This window comes from Trachypithecus francoisi, unplaced genomic scaffold (assembly GCF_009764315.1).
Source record: "Trachypithecus francoisi isolate TF-2019V2 unplaced genomic scaffold, Tfra_2.0 Lachesis_group0, whole genome shotgun sequence".
Taxonomy (NCBI): Eukaryota; Metazoa; Chordata; class Mammalia; order Primates; family Cercopithecidae; genus Trachypithecus; species Trachypithecus francoisi.
This window is the reverse complement of record NW_022681453.1, coordinates 172,879,067-172,893,965: the sequence shown is the minus strand read 5'-3', so window position 1 is coordinate 172,893,965 and position 14,899 is coordinate 172,879,067. Positions and strand designations below refer to the sequence as shown.

The 14,899-nt window shown below is 37.9% G+C and overlaps 1 protein-coding gene across 9 annotated transcripts in view; it reads left to right on the top strand.

Annotated features, from left to right (window-relative positions):
- THRB (thyroid hormone receptor beta) overlaps window positions 1-14,899 on the top strand; it is a 385,633-nt gene that overhangs the window by 189,725 nt on the left and 181,009 nt on the right. The window contains exon 1 of one of the 9 annotated variants that reach the window (XM_033212812.1): window positions 261-515. The exons of 7 other annotated variants lie outside the window; for them this stretch is intronic. The gene's annotated coding sequence lies outside the window, so the exon portion shown is untranslated. Of the gene's footprint in view, window positions 1-260; window positions 516-14,899 lie in introns of those variants that run through there. One more of the 9 variants, XM_033212809.1, reaches the window with a different exon arrangement.

Genomic DNA, 14,899 nt, shown 5'->3' with positions numbered 1-14,899 from the left:
CTGGTGTAAGTATATTGGAGTTGAGAGGGGAGTAAAGTTCTAATCGTAACAGGGTCTGTAGATGTGGATAAGGTAGCATGTCAGGTGTTAGCTGTCCAGGCAGCCTCCCGGTGCTATAGGAGTCTCATTTCACTAGGAGTTTAGGTTACCACAAGCTTTGCTCATCTTCCTGCTGCAATGTTGGCTCCTATAGCGGGCTGCGAGGCACAGTGTAGAATCCTGAGCCAGAGAGGGCAGCCTGGAGTAGTGAGCTGTTTGTCTGGGTGCATTATGTGGCACAATCCACACAGCCATGACGCCAGCCAAGCGTCAGTCACCACGGGCCTCTAAGGTGCATTTCAAGAACATATAATTGGGATAGCTTAGCCGTGTAAGTGTGGGACGTGGCTTTGGGTCCCAGGCAGTTTATTTGTTTAGAATGCCTTCATTCGATCTGACTTGGAAGTAGAGAATGAGAAGCTCATGCTGAGGATGTAGCGATGTCCACAGGTCCTGAAAGCCCAGAGGACAGCAGGGTAAGTGTCAAACCACCCTGGTGATGCTCTCTGTATGAACACTGAAGGAGACTGTGTTGCAGTTAATGTGTGGGTCAAGACATGTCCATCAGGGCATGGGCTTCCAATGGTCAACTTCTCTTAAAATTCTAATGTATCCTTCCTAAGGGTGGGATTACATAAGCATGCTTGTCCAGTAATTCTCATGTGTTCTGAATTGGAGTTAAAAGACAAAGAAAATATAATTCCTAAATTTCAAGCTTTTCTATTGGGGGCAGGGAGAGGAAGGAGGGTAATACAGTGATATGGATTATAATGCTGTGTTTTTTAAACTTTAAAAATGTTAAGGAGACTTGTAAAAGGAAAATAAATTACCTTCCTATTCTAAAATAAGACCCTGCAGGAATATATGAATTTAAAAAAATGTAATCCATTCCTAGTGCCATGCTTTGAGAGACATTTAGTTTCCTCAGGTACCACACTTGAGAGGACAACTGGAATATGTCTGAAAGAATGGCTCTGTAGAGGCTGAAGGTTTGGGGTGTTCCATGTTATAAAGAAAGGCTGAAAGAATTGGGAGTGTGTGATCTGGAGAAGGAAAGACTGCAGGAGTGATTACAGCTATTTTTAAGCATGAGAAGGACTGAAGCACAGAGCAAGGAAGACACTTGTCCTGTATGTCCCTCAAGAAAAGAGTTTCATCCTTTGGGAAAGAGGGATACCTTGAGCTTCAGATGCACCAAGACCTGGATTTGGATGCAGATGTGCTTCTTCTAGCTGTGTGTCCTCGAACAAATCATTAAATCCTGCCAGATATCCGTGAAATGGAGCTAAAAATCTGTCATTAGGTGATTGGGCTAGTTAAATGACAGCAGGTGTATTAAACACCTATCTCAGTATTAGAGTAGATTATGAACAAAAATATACTTTTCTAAGTCCTTCTCAAAGGTCATGAATTGAAAAGAAGAACAAGAAAAAGCCTAATTCCTGTCTCTGTGTAAGTTCTTCATGATTACGTTCCCTTTTTACTGTTAAGAATATTAGAGACAGCATTCTAGCTTTGTGTGGGAAGCTACAATAAATGTCTAACTCCAAGTTTGCATCAGATTTATATTTCTGAAAAACTTTGAAAATGAACTGAAAGGTGATATTATGGTATCTTCAAGTTTTTTTTTTTTTTAAAAAAAGCTTTTGAACCACACTGTGAATGAACACTGTAGAAAAGGAAATGTACTTGAAATATTTCAAAGTATTTTCAGTGAGGAGAAACGTATCCTCAATTTCTATTTAATACAAGAGGAAATGAGGTTGCATTTTAAGGTAATACTTAATAATGGAAAAGAAAAGTAACTATATATCAAGTGAAAAGGGATAATACTAAATAATAATAGAGTGTATAATAGACATTAAATGCCTTTCTTTAAGAACTAGAGAGAAACATATTTTTCAATGACTTTTGGTAATGGGCTTTTTTAAATGTTCAATTGAGATATGAACTGGAGGATGTGAACATTTAGTCCCGTGGGTGGCAGGATATTCTTAGCAGCTTCAAGGATGTTTGCTGCATGGGAATTGTCTTTAATTCCCCAAGCAGCAAATCTGATGGAGCACTACATTCAAGGCATTGCTGGATGTGAAAGGGGTCCCTCACCTTCAAGGAATGTGAGCCAGGTTGAGGAGTTCAACACATACTCCTGAGAAGATGAGTGGTGCAGGCAATGATTTCCCATGTGGTTGAGAGGAAAGAGAGAAGGCTGGAGATTGGAGCTGATGACAGCTTTCATGGAGGAAGTGAGGACTGAGCTGAGCCTTGAAAATTAGGAGTTGCTGTCTTCCCATCTCAGTAAATGGCAGCACCATTCACACAGGTATTTAATCCAGAAACCTAGAAATCATACTTGCTTCCTGTTTCTCTCACCCCCAAATCCAAACTTCCAGCAACTCCTACCTATTCTGCCTCCAGAATAGATCCTGAGTCTGCACACTCCCACCATCTCCATTTCTGTCTGCCTGGGTCAAGCCACCATCCTCCCTTTGAAATGTTTCAATGGTCTATTAACTGGTCTTTCTCTTTGGACTTTTGGATCATCCTCCAACCCATTTTCCACAAAGAAGCCAGAGTGATGAAGTCACCACTGTGATTTAAACTCTTTAAAGGTTTTCCATTAGACTAAAAATAAAATCTTCGCTCCTCCACATGGCCTACCAGGCCCTGTGTGATGTGGCCCACACTCACAGATCTCACCCCCTCTTCTTCTCCCCCTCACTCACCATGGCTGAGCCACACTGGCTTCCTATGATTCTTTGATCTAGGTAGATGTACAATGAAGAAAAAAAGAACGTGAAAATTATTGAAGGCTATAGAAGGAGATCAGTTCACAAAATTAGCAGGAGAGCTCAGTTTTATGTAATGATTCTGCCACACAAATGTGAGCATATAAGTAGGAAGCATGGTTTGATTTCAAGGACCTCTGGGAAGGATCCTTTTGTATCTCAAAACTTATCTCTTTCACCAGCTTCATTACATTATTTGCCAGGATAATATACTTCATTAAATTCCCACCTATGAGGAAGTATGGTCAGTATTTACTCTGTGCCAGGTACAGTGCTAGGTACAAGAGCTATGATGATGAAAAAAATAAAAAGAAAATAGATATAAGGACTCTACTTTCTTGCTGCTTTTCAGACTACTGGGGACCCAGACAATTACCACAGAAGATAATTACAACGAGGAGTTTTACAAGGTGCCATGAGAACACATGGGTGGGGCACCTAACTCTGACTTGAGAGGTCAGGAAAAGCTTCCCAAAGGAAGGACATTTAACTGAGAATTGAAATAGTGGGAAGTAGGGCAGAAGGCAAGGGCAAGCATTCAAGTTTTCTTGGCAGGGGAGACAGCACATGCAAAAAGACAGTGTTAAGGGAAAACATGACACTTTCATGAAACCCAGAAAAGTTCAGGGTGGTTGCAACACAATAGCAAGATGGAGGAAGTGGAGAGAAGAGGAGCAAGGCATGAGAAGTAATTGGTGGCCTGTGTGTACAAAGCCTTATAAGTCATTGCAAGGTCTTTGGACCTATTAGTAGTAAATGAGAGGTTTTAAGCAGTGAGATTACATAAGTGTTGTAGACAGCTCAGTCTGGGTAGAGTATGAAGAGGGGCTGAGGTTGGCAGGCCATTTGCAAGGCTGTTCTACAATCCAGGTGAGAAATAATGTTGGTATGAACCAACATTGAAGAAGCAAGGATGAAGAGTCCAGAAGAGAGATTTAAAAAGGGGAATTCACAACACTTGGAGATTAACTGGATGACATAGGGGTGGAGATGAAAAGAACAATAAGAATGATTCCTAAGTTTCCACCTCCCAGGGGACCATTTGCTAAGATACAGACTCAGGTGTAAAAAAGAGGCTTAGGGGAAGACAGGGAGATGTCAGATCTGCTAGTGAAATGCCTTTGTTTTTTCTAGTCTAAGATCAGATTTCATTTCTTAAAAGAGAATGGGCTCTGGAAATTCTGAAAATACATGGATGGAAGAGTCTATGAAAGATGGAGAGGAGAGACGAGAGGGCATCATAGAGAACCGTCGAAATCCTCCTACTTTTGCTTAAGCCCTGGCCAAGATGTCAAGCAAGTTCTTCTTTCATTAATACACAGTATTTAAAAGAAATATTGCATCTTCTAGTTAACCGCAAAGCCTTTCCAACTCCATTTTTCTGTCCTACCTGGGATTTACATTTTCCTCGATCAGAATTCTATCTACTTCGGACAAAGTGATTGTGGCCCCTTGAGGAATAAAAGTGTTTCCTCATTCCAGCTGGCTTCCCATCCCTCTTCAGCCATACACAGATCCTCATTTACATTTTGGATGAGTAAATGTCTAGGCTGTGTGGTGTTTTATAAGCTTAATAGACTTGTGAATGTGGGAGAGACAAACACAGAGAAAGATGACCATAGATATCTGCTTGAGACACCACCCAATTAATGTCTGTGACATCATCCCACTTTAGTTGAAGGCTTCTGAAATGAGTAGCTCTTGTTTTACCTATTATTTAAACCCTCGTTAAACAATGTCCTTCCATGAGAAAGAGAGTTCCTTTTTGAGCAGGATTTTTGAACAGCAGCACAATCAACTTTTTGGACCAGATAATTGATTGTGGTGGGAAATGTCCTGTGCATTGTGGGGTATTTAACAGCATCTCTGGCCTCTACCCACTAGACGCCAGTAGAGAACCCTCCATACCCAATGGTGACAATCACCATGTCTCCAGACATTGCCAAATGTCCACTGAGAGATAAAATTGCCCGTAGTTGAGAATCATTGCTTTAGAGCAGTGATTCCCAAAATGTGGTGCTCAGACCAGAAGCATCAGCATCACCTAAAAACTTGTTAGAACTGCAAATTCTATGACCCCAAACCAGACCTACTGAGAAAGAAGCTCTAGGGGTGGGTCCCAGCAGTCTGTGTTTAAGGAGCCCTCCACATGATTCTGATGCACACTGAAGTTTGAGAGTCACTGCTTTAGAGCAAATGAGTGGTCACTGAAGTTCTGGAAGAAGTAGTTGTTTATGTAAAGAAAGGTTTTGAGTAAAGGAAAGTCTTCTCTCTTCTGTTTTCCTTTCTCTTTTAAGAAATGAAATCAAAGCACATCATTTTATTTTTAAAAAGCAAAGTTTTTTGGTAAATCGTTTCCTATCATGGAAAATTCTTTTTTTTTTTTTTTTTTTTTTTTTGAGACGGAGTCTCGCTCTGTCTCCCGGGCTGGAGTGCAGTGGCCGGATCTCAGCTCACTGCAAGCTCCGCCTCTCAGGTTCACGCCATTCTCCTGCCTCAGCCTCCCGAGTAGCTGGGACTACAGGCGCCCGCCACTTCGCCCGGCTAGATTTTTGTATTTTTTAGTAGAGACGGGGTTTCACCATGTTAGCCAGGATGGTCTCGATCTCCTGACCTCGTGGTCCACCCCTCTCGGCCTCCCAAAGTGCTGGGATTACAGGCTTGAGCCACCGCACCCGGCCGGAAAATTCTTATAGATAGAAAACAATTTTTAAGTCACATGAAAAGTTTGTTACTCTGAACAGAATTCCTTTTTCCCACATTCACAAAGATTAAACAGTAAGTAGTAGCCTGATTGAATACTCACATTGACAAAGAGATTTTTAAATAAGCACATAGAGGAACATTTTGTAAGTTATAAGAATAGAATTGTGACACGGAGCTTCCAATGTGATATATGGCTCCCATTTAGGGTAGCAAGCCCACTTGCCTGCCCCAGTACTCAATAGCTTTGGGGAAGCAAAGCCAGATGTCTGTGCAAAGCAATCCTTTTCTCTACGTTCTTCCTTAACTTTTCCACTTGTTTGTTTACTTACCCCTTTTCTACCCAACACAGCACTGAATAGGGGAATGGGGTTTTTTAATTTATTTGATCAGTGGTTTTATAATACATCTTACGTATTTTACAAGTTCATATCAAAGTTCTATTTTTCAAGTGTATTTTCAAAATCTGTGCATTGCTGAACAATTTAGTAATGTCAGTATCTTCCTTGAAATGCTTAATGGATCCCTGAATATTAAATTAGATTCCAAAAATACTTTTATCAAAAAAGGAAATGATGCTCCAACTTAAATAATTATTTTTAGTTAAAAGCATAACAAAATAAGGAAAATGAACTTAGCAAGACATTATTAATTTATTCATTTTTATGTATTGATTTACTCAAAAGCTATTTACTGAATATCAACTGTGTACCAGAAATAAGACAAATACAGTAGATATTTTATTACCTCGTGGAGCTTGCATTTTTTCTGTAGGCTGAAGGGAAGGGGTGGAGAGAATAGACAGAAAACAACTCAATAGTTCACATTTGGGATTGCACCCTGGTAGTGGATTATGACATCCAGTTAGTGGGATACAGACAGCTTTTGTGATTGCTCTTTTAATTAGCAAACTCAAATAGAGTAAAGAAACAAAACTTTATTCCACTAGCACTTCTTAAGTGTGGTGTTTTCAAACTATTGTTGCAGTTACGTGTGTGTGTATGTGTGTGTGTGTGTGTGCATGAATCAATGTAAAACATTTCTCATGAGCTTATAAAATTTGAAAAATACTGGAATTTTTAAATGCTTAAATAAATGAATCATTTTAAATTGTAATACATATACAAAAAGGCCAAGGAGGTAAGGCAGAAAATAACAAAAATGTGAAGTATTAGGAGGCAGAACCCACTTTTGCTGTGTGGTCAGAGATGGCCTCTCTGATGAAGCAGTATTCCAGCTAGACCTGGCCAAAAAATGGGAGCCAGAAGGAAGAGCTTTCCAGACAAAGGGATCAGCAAGGGCAAAGGTTCTGTTTGGGGCCTGACTTGCTTGGGTATGGCAGTTTAAATGGCAAAGAAAATAAACAGTTTATTTCTTTCCTTCCCAGGAAGGAAGATTCTAGGACTTTTGGTTGATAGAGGCACAAAAACAAAAGGGGAACATGAACTTATTCCATAAATGAAGAAGAGTTTCACTTCAAAGGCATAGAAAATTTCCAATTCAAATAATTATAGAAAGAAAATATATTCAATTAAAATTGAGCAAATATTCATTGAGTTTATACCATGGGCAAAGTGTTAATTATGGTATATTTAAAGATGAACACAAATTTTAAAATGTAAGTATAGAGTTCTAAGTACACATCTACACAAAAGACCAAAGATTACAATCTACCTATTAATAAAACAATTTTCCATTCTCCTGTTTAACAAGGCAGTTTTTCACATGCCTCAAATTTACTTTTGTCTATTTGTCTTTATAAGATTTCATTCACCCCAGAATGATTTCTGCCTATTTAGCTACCTACTCTACTTTATATTTCAAAAAAGAGAGATGTTCTGTATCCACCAGTGATTTTACATAGTAGGACCTCAAACAAGGCTTGGCAAAGACACTTAAAACCTTCATAACACCCTAACCTTGTGCTGTTAAGGCTCCCTAATTCTTTCATAAAATTCCAAATTTTAAAACCTGCATTTTGGTAGTAGTTATGCCTATGTTTCTAACAAACTAACCATTATTGTTATTGATAATATCATTATTTTAATACACTCTAACTCCTTGCTATCTCCCTTAGTAAGTTCAACTGTCTAGAGCTTCTTTTATTTTAATTTTTATTTTTTAATTTTTTTTCTTTTCCTCCAACTTTTATTTTAAGTTCCAGGGTACATGTGCAGGAAGTGCAGGTTTGTTACATAGGTAAACATGTGCCATGGTGGTTCTTATTTTACAGTCCTACCTAACATCCCTTCCCCTACGTTTCTGACAACTTACAGCGTGCTCTTCATCAAAACTCAACCTCTCACTTTCTTTGCCGGGTGGGCAAAATTCACAGAGGCTGCAGCGATGGGACAGAAGCTATTTCAGTGGTTGTCCATATATACTCATAGTCTTAACTTGACCACAATGAACTATGGAAGCAGGCCATTAGCTAATGGCCTGAAACCCTTGGGGGCAACCTTTTATACTTCAGCTCAAGGCAACCAGGACCTGGCAGAAATCTTTGAGTATGGAGAGAGTGAAGTCACAGGGAAATTCTTGAAGGACCCTTTAAGCAAATGGTTTGGGACAGCAATTTGATAGTCATATCAATAGTTTACTAAATATTCATATTCTTTCCAGCAGTAATTTTGGGATCTTCTGGAATGCCTCTGAAAATATTTCCTTAAAAAAATCATCCATAATTCAGAAATAAATTTTGGCACAGAAAGTTATTTGTGGCATTATTTGTATTTGGAAATCAGCCAAATATCTTTCAATAGGAGAATGTTAAATACATAATGTTATATCTACATGGTGAACCATATAAAGTCATTGAAAGTGCTGTTTATGAAGAGATTACAGCATGGGAAAGTGGTTCAGTTATAATTTTAGTTGGAAAAGAATAAAAAGGGAATTTATTTAGAATTTCAACTATATAAAACAACAGATGCATAAAAAACGAAAAGAAATAAGAATTGAGAGATCTGGATAGTTGCATTACTAGTGATTTTTTAATGCTTTTCTGTAGTTTTAAATTTTTTCTCCAATGAGCATGTGTTCCTTTTATGTTCTAAACAAATAAACTTTAGCTCAGACTTTACCATGTTATTTCTCTTCAGTAAATTTAAAAATAATTCATGTTTCAGATAGTGTTCAGCATACACATGGCACTGTGTAGGATATCAAAATTTGCTTGCCAACATCAATGAGTATATACTTGTTTAGTGTAATTAAAAATTATTGCCAAGTAAGAAAGTAACATTAATATTTTATTATGATTTATTATTATATTTATAAAAACAGCCAAGAACTCTCATATGAAGATTCATTTTTTTATTTTGAGAAAAAAAGGAATGATAGGTAATTGTGGTTTGCTTTTAAAGTATGACTTTTTTTAGAACCAGATATGATAGACTAATTAATTGGCTCCTAATAAATAGTGTGCCTCCGTAGGTGATTACTAAACTCTCAGTTAATTGTGGGAAAGTAAAGAGAAAACTGCTTACATCCAGATAGATTTTAGCTCTCTTGAGAAGTTTCATCAGACTGCAACCCTACATGGTTACAGGGTTGTATATCACATTCTGCACAGTAATGTGCCAATTCAAGGACTTTGAGCGATGGGCAGGAGGCAGAGAGTGTAAACCTAACAGTCTATTTCTTGACCCAGTAGCCAAAGTATGCTATGCCTTAGAAGAAACTGAGACTAGTTGTTCTGATCACCTTGCAAATTTTGTGATGCAGCCACCACCATTCCTAGAGTCCAAATGAGCCAGATACATGCAGGCAAATACACAGAAAATTTATGCTATTTTTCTTTGGGAGAATTTTTCCCTTGTTCTCCAGTCCATTTATAAATCCTGCTTTCAGGGAATCTATATTTATGACAACCCAATCATCTTGGCCTGTGCACTGCATCTCAGTGTGAGGAACCAGAGCCCTCTGTGGAAGGCAGCTTTATAGAGGAGACCACACTGTTGACAGATTCCTGCCTCCTCCCCGTTGGTGGTCTGAAGCGGGGAAATCTGAGCTTTCCAGTGCAGGCCTGGCATGTGCCAGGAAATTTAGATTCGGGGAGCTGCTATCTATTACAGTTATGAACCTTCCGAAAACCAGAATTGCAGGTAACCAATATTCCTTCTGCGTGCCAAAGCAAACCCCAGGCCCTTAATCCTCAAATGACTGACTGGGCTATTAATATTAAAATTGTTTCTATTATATAGCCTGGGTAAAGATTTGTTAGTTTCTGAGGTAAAGCAACAACAACAACAAAATTGAAGGACTTTTACTTTGAAACATGTCTAAATTAACAAGAGGAGGAAGTATGTTTGTTATCTGTTGGAAGAAACACTTTTAGAAGCCCATTGGGGAGGAGATAGACTTAGATTTCTTGGGAGTCAGCCCAGTCTTGGAAAAAAAGTTCTAAGAATTTAGTAGGAGATGCCAAGGCACGATTAGAGGAAGGTAAACCTGATTTTGAATGCTGCATAGAACTCGGTATTCTCGGGAAAGTTCCTGAAATTTTCTGAACCTTTCTGTCCTCATCTAAAACATTGAACTAATAATAATACTTTTTATGGTAGATACAGAGGGAAATGAGAGAAGAATGGGTGTGAAATGCCTGAAGTCTGTGGTGTGAAATTCACATACCTCTTTACCTCATTATTAAAATATATTAAAATGCTTCCAACCCACTGTAACCAGTTTGCTTTTACAATGAAAATATACTTTTTCTCATTTGGTAATGAGAATGCAGTATGCAAATGGCCATGTCTGAATTAGTTTTGGATCAATTACCACTTATGATTTCTACCATTATGTAAGCAGCTACTAATATTAATACCAGTAATTGTAATCCCCCTTGACCTTACCCTACACATGCAACTTCTATTGCTAGCGGAAGTCCCAACCCTAGGGTATTGATGCTACATCCACCACCCCTACCCAGCCTGTAGCCTTTTGTATATAAGATGCAAGCCAGCTACCTCTACAGCAGTGGTTTTCACACTTTAGCATGCACTTGAACCATCTTGGATTCCTGGATGCCCAACCCCAGAGTTTCTGATTCAGTAGGTCCGGGTATGACAGATAATTTGTCTTTTTAACAAGGTCCCATAAGATGCTGATGCTGAGGCTGCTGATCCAGGAAACACACTATGAGAACCACTGATCTATATAATTCATAAAATAAACTCAGGAGGTTTTCATATTTTTCAATGGGCTAGACTAGTTTAAATAGCATTGGAATTATCTGTTCTTTAAAAGTTAAATGGAACCCAGCTGTTAAATTATTTAATCCTGATACTTCCTTCCCCCATTTAAATGATAGACATTTAATCACCATTTCCGTCTCTTCTTACTACATTTTAGTACTTCCTCTTGGGTCAGTTAATTTCTGTTTTGCTAAGAAATCATCCATTTTTTCTAGGTTTCACATCTATTACAATGGGGATAGTTCTAGTACTTTCTTAATAATCATTTTCATCTTTGTGCACATGTTTCTATTTGCTCAATCCTAGTATTTCCCCCTCTTCTTACTTTAATCATATTCATAAGATGATTATATATTTTATAAAAGAACCAGTTTTTGATTGTATTTGTTCTTTCTATTATTTTTGTTTTCCACTATATTTCAGCATTTATCTTTATTAATTCGTTCTTCATACTTTATTTAGGTTTATATTTTTGTTCTTCATGAAACTTATTAAGGTTAGTACTATGATAACGTCTTAGTTTTTCAATAATGAAGGTATTATAGCCATAAGCCACACATTTTTCCTCTGAGTATAGCTTTAGCTGTGTTTCATAACTTTGGATGGGACATTCTCTTTTTTATTGATACTAGATAGCTTATGATTTTAATTTTGCTTTTCTCATGAATCCTACAGCTATTATGAAGGATATTTCTTATTTTTCAAGTAGATAAAATTTACTAGCTATTGCTTTATTTAAAATCAATTTTATTTGCTTATGATCTAAGATTATATCCTATCAAAATATCTACTTTTAAAAAAATAAGTGAAGGTGTTCATTTTAGCCTTGTGATTTATATTTTATTAATATTCCACAGACAATCAGAAATCTATTTTATTAACTTATATGACATGAGTTCTGTGTACAAATCTATTAGATTGAGTGTGTAGAATATGTTATTCAAATATTTATGTCCTTTCTTGTGTTTGGACTCCTTGATCAATTATGAAAGTTTCAAAATCATTTCCCAAAGCTAATATAATGTTTATTCAAAACTCTGACCAAGAAAATACACACTAAAAAAAAATGAGCTAATTTCACATATACACATAAGGGCAAACTTTGGAATAAAATATTACCAAGTAAATTCCAAAACCATCTCAAAAAAAAAAATAATGCTCTATGATCAAGAAAACTTTATTCCTGGAATTCAACATGGTTAAAAATTAGGAAATCTATCGAAATATTTGTCTAATCAATAAATTAAAGGAGGAAAAAGATTATAAAAGTACATGTAGAAAATGCATCTGTAAAACGCAGCAGCCATTTTTTAAAAACTTAGTTTGCGTATTTTTGTTTCACTTAAACATGATAAAGACTATCCACCAAAAACTAACAAGTAACAGAATTCTAATGGCAAAACTCTCAGGCTCCTTGTAGTAAAATTAGGCGTAAGAGAATGTATCAATTATCTCTTGTCCCAGTAATGTTGCATAACTATCAAACTTCAATGACAAGTGACAATTAACATGTGTAACTCACAGGGGGGATCAGGGGATCTGGACTGGGCCTGCTTGCGCGTCTGTGGCCAGCTATAGATCATCTCAGCAGCTCTGAGCTGATAATCAGGCATGCTCACGTGTCTGGTGTCTGGGGCTGGCTAGCTGTGGGCTGGTTGAGGATGGCCTCTATTAAAACATCGGAAAAACTCCACAACATATTCTCTTCCTGCAGCAGGCTAGCCCAGGTAGAGGCCGAGAAGCAAGAGCAAGCCTAGTGTGAGAAGCACGGTTCAGGCATCATGTTTGCTGACCACCCTTTGGCCCAAGCACTCACCTCACTAAGCCTAGACGCAAAATATGAGGGCACTGCAAAGATTCACAGCAAAGATTCATGGCACAGGGCCTGGATACAGGGAGGAGTCTCTGTATCTTTTCTTTGTATTTGTTTTATCAAGTGAAAAACAGATAAGGATCTGTGCTTCCACCAACATTATTCATCTTTGTTTCAGGGGTCCCTGTGAATTTAGTGGGCCAAGAGGTAATTGGCATAATGAATACAACCAAATGAGAAATATTACCTTTTTTGTTGATGACATGATTGTTGATGACATGATGACATGGAGTGGAAGGACTCCAGTAAAAAACTGGACTGCAACAATCAGTAAGAATATTTGTAAGAATATTCCAAGATGAGTAGGTAAGCCAGACGGTGGCAAGTACTATGGGGAAAAATATAAAGCCAGAGAAGTATAGTAAATGCTTAGCCGATGGAATGGATGGCAGGCAGTGGTGTGTTGTTTTCTATGAGGTGGTTAGGGAGGGCTTCACTTACAATAAGTTAGCATTTGAGCAGAAACTTGAGGTTCATGAGGAATTCTGCTGTGCAGACAACTGTGACAAGCACCTTCCAGTTCAGGCAGAGTGAACTGCAAGTTCAAAGGCCTTGAGACACCATTGTATGTGGTATGCTTTATTTACAAGGATTATCAATTACCAATGGAGATGGAATTTTCACCATAACAACATGCATTTTAAAAGACTTAATAAGATACAACAAAAAATAATGATTTAAAGGACATAAAACAAAATCTGTAAAAATCTAAGGAAACTATTTAAAAAACAAAACAAGAACAGAGGAGGCTAACTTGTCTTTTATCAGGTACTTAAACATATAGAAGTGACTAAATCAAAACAACTGGATATTGGCAAAGGAGTAAACAAATTGATCAGTACCACAGATTGGAGGGTACATCTAGAACTAACGTTGTAGATGCTAATACTTGCTAATATGTTCAAAAGTAAACAGGGTACACATTGGTGGATAAGGGTACACATTAATTTAAATTAAGCGGCAAAGATGTATTGATTTGCTATTACTGCCATAACAAATTGTCACCAACCTAGCGGCTTAGCCAACACCAAGTTATGGCCTTACAGTCTGTAGGCAAGAAGGCTGATACAGGCTTCACAGGGCTTAGGTTTATAGCCTGCAGCCTCTGAGGGAGAATCAACTTTCTTGCCATTCTCAGAGGTCAGCCATACTCCTTGACTTCCTCCCTCCATCTTCAAAGTCAACAATGTTGCATCTCTCCAACCCTTCTTCCATAGTGACATCTGCCACTCAAGGACTCGGGTGACTAGATTGGGCCTACTTGGATAATGCAGAATAATATCCCCATCTCAAAATCTGTACCCTAAATTACATCTGCAAAGTCCCTTTTGCCATGTAAGATTGCATTTTCACAGGATGTGGCAATAAAGTCATGGACTTCTTGGGGAACCATCTTTGTGCCCACCATAAACATTTTAGAGAAAATTTGGGAGAATAATTTTATAACCCAAGTTTCAGGGGGATGTTTATAATCAATATGGAGCTAATGAATAAGGGATGGATAAAAAGATAAGCATACTGTACCATGTAATTTTTTGAATTGCATGACCAAACATATCATGAACAAACTCAAAAATACAGGCTAGATAGGTGTCTTACAACATGTGGCAAAGTGTTAATGTCTGCCTTGTCACAGCATTCATAAGAATTAGTAGGGGAAATGGGGAAAAGATATGAGTAGTTAACTCACAGAAAAGCACATTCAAATGATCATTAAAACCACATGAAAATACGCTCAACCTCAGAAGTTTTCAGAAAAACACAAAAGTTTATGGTAACAATGAGTATATTTAGTTTCCTAGGGCTGCAGTGACAAATTACATGAGCTTGGTGCTTTAAAACAACAGGAATATACACTCACAGTTGTGGGGAGAAGAAGTTTGAAATCAAGGTGTTGAGAAGGCCACGCTCCCTCTGAAGGCTCTAGGAGTGAATCCCTCCCTATTTCTTCCAGAGTCTGGTGGCTCCAGGTGTTCCTTGATTTATGAATGTGTAATTACAATCTCTGCCTCCATCTTTACATGGCCCTCACCTCTTCTCCCTGTGTCTCTCCTCTGTGTGTCTCTCATAAGGACACTTGTCATTCAATTTAGGGCCTGCCAGATAAGCCAGGATGATTTCATGTAGCGATCCTTAGTTATATCCATAAAGACTCCTTTTCCAAATTAGGTCATATTCATAGTTTTGGGGGATTAACACATGGACATATCTTTTGGGGGTCTACCATTCGGTCACTACAATAAGATACCCCTCCCATCAAATTAGTAAAATTTTAACTTTTTTCATTGACATAGTCAAGC